Consider the following 4,612-nt stretch of genomic DNA (forward strand, 5'->3'; position numbering starts at 1 on the left):
AGGTGGCTTCCAATTTGGGTTAATTTGGCGCTGTGAAGAGGGAAATACTGGATTTTATCTTCTTATAAATCTGTTCAGAACAAAAAACCCAGAACACTATTTTAATTGTTTTCTTTTTCACCAAAAGTGACTGTTCAGTCATGCAAATATTCAAATAAACCAATAACAGCTTGCCAGAAATAGGCTGCTAGAAAACACAGTTTGTCTTCTCCTCATTATTCAAGGTTGTGCCCTGAAACATTATCTACTGCATGTAATTCAAACCATGGTCTGTTGAAGAATAATTAACTTCTTTTTCTGTCACATCCACCCATCCAAGACCTCCCACTAGTGAACAGATCTCGACATTTCTGCAAGCCAGAAAAGTTGTAGTGTGACGGTGGACAAAAGACTGACACTGAAGATGGTGGCAAGCATCAGCATTTATTATCCCACAATACAACTTTTTATACTTTATATTACACGCATAACACGCGCGTGTTTTTGCATTATAATTGGCTAACAAACGACATGCACGCACCTTCTACTCTCTTCTAATTGGTCATAAATTTCTTTTTCTTGGTGTAAACGTCAACACACATCGGCATTCCACGCTTCTTCTCCCTCAAAGCTGTTTACATGGCTTGTTCAAGGACACAGCTGTAACTCATCAAGGCCGAGGCTGCCTACAGCCCCATTCCTGTTCTCCTACAGTTCCCCTTTTTTGCTTTTCAACCACAAATGCTGTGTTTACCGTCTTCTGCAGGGCCCTTTGCAGACAAAACAGCAAACACAGTACAAGCATCTCCTATGTAGTTTCCATTAATTCCTTAAAGCGTTTGTGACTTGATTGTAGCTCAACTTTTAAATTCGTACAGCACATACCATTGAAATCTTCACACATGCCTGTAGGGGGATACAGTATGGGTAAATGAAGGTGGTAGAGAATGTAATCTTATCCCCTAAAGAGTTGCAGCTTTGCAGCTGAACCAATTACTAAAGATCAGGAGCAGGCCTGATGCTAACAGGCCACACCTGTAGCCAATAAGAACAGTGTTATAGAAGAGTGGATTGGTGGGAACTGGAGTCAGTTGGCTGCTGTGAGGACAAGGAAGAGTCAGTGCCTAGAGGAGCTGCTTGCAGGAAACATCAAGGAGGTACAAAGCTCTAGCACTATAGAACCCTTGCAATGTAATAATGATAGAAGCTCTTGCACTATAATGACAACACATGCCCGTGGGATAATAACAAAAAACAATAGCTGCATGGTTTTGTGAAGCAGTGTGGCAAATGCTATCTACATTACTGGCCAGTGCAGAGTCAAGCTAGCAGCTATGTGTTTCCTCACATTGTATAAATATATGTCATGGTGACAATCTACTGATGGTGTGTTCAATGCTTGCTGCAATCTGTGCTGTGCAGTGTGGTTTATAATGGGTGCTGTATTGGGTGTTGTCACACCTAACCAATGGTGCAAGGCCCCCCTACAGTTCTACTGGGGATTCCTGGCCATGCACAGTCTCTACTAAGCAAAACCAGATCCTTATGCAGTGCTCTGGATTTTGCCAAGCCCTATGCTGGCTTGCTTTGATCTCTACCTAACTGCTGACACCAAGCAGTGTGATTTTGCTAAATTGAACTGCCAGGTATAATATTTTGGCCAGGTGTAATATTTCAGTTTCTGGTGCCCCTTTGTTTGGTTTAGTGCATGCAATGGACTCACCCAGACATTCTTGCTATTCCAGGGAGCCAGGTGAGCCACAGCAAGGTCTGTGGCTCTGAGGGATGTTATCCAGCACAGGTCAAACAGAAGAAGCAGGCATTCACCAAACTCCTGGAATTTGTGGAGACACAAGAATATCCACATTCCCAGGTAACAAGATCCCATGGGCCCTCCCAGGCTTCTGTTCGCAAATTGCGAAGGAGGACTGAAGCAGGGCCAGGGGTACCAGTGACTGTAGCAACAAAAAATGCATTAGAATAACAGATATGGTACATGAGGGAGGAATAGTAAGATGGTTCAGTGTAAACACAGCTTTTCAAACTCTTGCCTGCAGGGTTTCTCCCTGGGCAGTGGTCATAGTTGTAGGAGTAATGATGTTAATACTACTAAATGCACCAGTGGATAATGCAGCCTTTGCTGATTTTAGAGCTCAGTGAGGAGGGAAAGTCAGCTATTCAATACATCCCCTTTCAACAGCGGAGGAAAAAATACTAAGATTATGCACTCCCTGCTCTGCCTGCAGCCTCTGACAACAAAACTGGTTGTGCTCAGGGAAGACACCACTTTCCCCCCGTACCCCCTGCATCAGCTCACAGTGAAAAGACGAGAGAATGTACAGTTCTAACTTCTAGTTCTAACTAATGGTCCCATTTTCCTCAGCACTCTGCTGCCATTGGTGAGCATCCTCCTGGCAAGTGTGATCAGGTACAGGAACCAGGAGAGAGATCTGAGCCACTTGACCAAAAAGCAGAGAAGGGCTGAGATTGTCCTTCCTTAGCTCTGCCTCAGAGACTCACAGCAGGCCTGGGTCTGACTTTAATGATTAGAGAGAGAAGCATTTCAGCAATGGCAATAGCACTCTCCAATTCTAACTAGTACTCCGTTTCTGAGGTTTTTTCCCAGCAGTGCCTTTGTGAGAGGTGACATCTCCTGCCCCCTCAGGGATCAATCCCCTCCCTCGACAGAAATAACACAACTTGCCCAGAATTTGAAGCATTTTCATTTAAAGATGGAATTTCCTCTTCATCCTTAAATCTCACGGACACCAATTGCTGATAACAGCTGAGCCTTTGAAATGACTCCTCATTCCCGTTTGCCACACTCCAAGTCTGATAGATTAAAAAAACCCCGAAAGTACTCAGTAGGACATTTCAGTGTTTCCCCGTGCCGTACTAGAACATTTTAATGAGAAATTAGAAGTAAGAAGGAGGTGGGGGAAGGCTCTGTACAGCCCCCACTGTCCGGCCTTGACCGAGCTGCTGTCCCGAGCCGCCTCCCCTCAGCGGCGCTGATAGCGCTGCCCCGAGCACTGGCGATTTACGAGACAACTGTTCTAGGACAAAACACACACTCGTGCCGAAGCACATCAGAGATAAAGCCTGGACTTAGTTAGAAACTGCAGCGGTGATTGTTCCCCGAGCTGAGGCGAAGCAGCGCAGCTCTGAGGGAAGAGCTCCGCGTCCGCCCCGAGCAGCGGCAGTGCCGAGGCAGCGCCTCGTGGCTGGGTTCGCTTCCAGCTGCTGAGGGAAAAACTTCTTGCGAGGGCGTTCTCGGTGCTCTGCAGCTCCGAAGGGGAAGCCTCTGCCCTGAGCAGACCCTGCAGTGTCCAACATGGGCACTTCCAGGAGCACAGGATCTGCCACGGAGCCCTCCGGCCGGCGGCTCAGGGACAGCCAAGCCCGGGCTGTGAGGACAGCCCAGGGCGTTGGCTCAGTGATTTCACTCCTCACTGCTTGGTTTTGCTTGTTTTATTTTGTAAAGCAAAAATCTCTGGTCCCTGTACCAGCACGAGGTGTTGAGCCTGCTGTTGCTGGAACACACCAAATCTCCTTCTGGATAGGAAAGGACTGGGGCTTGGGCCTGAGCTGGCACTGCTTAGTTACCTGAAAAACTCAGACATTTCAACTCACATAACACCTGCACCTTGGAACAGGCGCTTGGGACAGACACATTCCCAGCAGCCCTTCTTCCTCTCAGGGGAGAAAACAGTCAGGAACAAGCAGTAAGTGAACATGGGGAAAATTCAACATTAAAAGCAAAATCCCCAAATCTCTTCTCAATCAATTAAGAAAAGGACCTTTACATTGGCAGAAAAGTGCTCAGAAAAATTTATATCTCCAAGATCCCTGCTCCCATGAGCCCATAGATTGAATGAGCCCCAATGAGGAACATTATACAAACAAGAGTAACCACTCAAACCAAAGCTGGAGCTACTCCTGCATTTCAAATTCCTGATTTCAAAGACAGATACTTCAGCCCAGTTCTGAAGGAGATACTTCCACATGAACTGTGTAGAAAATCATCCTACCTGAATCTGGATTTCATCGGACAGTTCTCTTGCCATGTTGTGGAACTGGTTGGCTGCAGCATCCAGGACCTTCACTACAACTTTCAGGCCTGTTCTTCCCTTCACTCTGCCATAAACATCCACTGCAAAGTTGTAGTTGGCAGGAAGCTGAAAAGCAGCCTTGGACAGGAGAAAGGGATTAAAGTTGGACTCATGGAAAGCCCAGACATTGGCACAAGGTGCTGACAACTGATCCTGGGTTTTGAGGCAGTGGAGGCAGCAATATTCCCTGCATTGCCCTGATGTGCCTCTTTCCTTTGCCCAAGCTGCACACACACACACACACTTTACCTCACTGTGCCGTGTCCTGACATCCAGAGTGTCCCTCTTGGTGACAGACCAGTGGAAGGTTAACCCTGGCACAGCATTGCCAAAGGAGAAAGGAGTCTGAGTGCTGGTGATGCCCATGACATAAACTGGCATCTGGAAAGAGAGAAACCAGCTTGCCTAGGTAATGCCAGCATGCAAACCAAACATCTGCCCACAACAGAGAGAATTACACTTAAAATTTAAGTTTGATCACTGATCAAGGGATGGGGTCTCTTACAAAGAAAATGTTTTGG

At 46.6% G+C, this 4,612-nt stretch overlaps 1 long non-coding RNA gene across 1 annotated transcript; it reads left to right on the forward strand.

Annotated features, from left to right (window-relative positions):
- The first annotated feature begins 1,090 nt into the window (after window positions 1-1,090).
- On the forward strand, window positions 1,091-3,445 carry LOC135453343 (uncharacterized). The gene is made up of 3 exons (XR_010441846.1): window positions 1,091-1,136; window positions 1,725-1,852; window positions 2,363-3,445. It is a non-coding gene; the product is annotated as an uncharacterized LOC135453343 (long non-coding RNA).
- Window positions 3,446-4,612: the final 1,167 nt, after the last annotated feature.

Source organism: Zonotrichia leucophrys, chromosome 12 (genome assembly GCF_028769735.1).
Source record: "Zonotrichia leucophrys gambelii isolate GWCS_2022_RI chromosome 12, RI_Zleu_2.0, whole genome shotgun sequence".
In the NCBI taxonomy this organism is placed as follows: Eukaryota; Metazoa; Chordata; class Aves; order Passeriformes; family Passerellidae; genus Zonotrichia; species Zonotrichia leucophrys.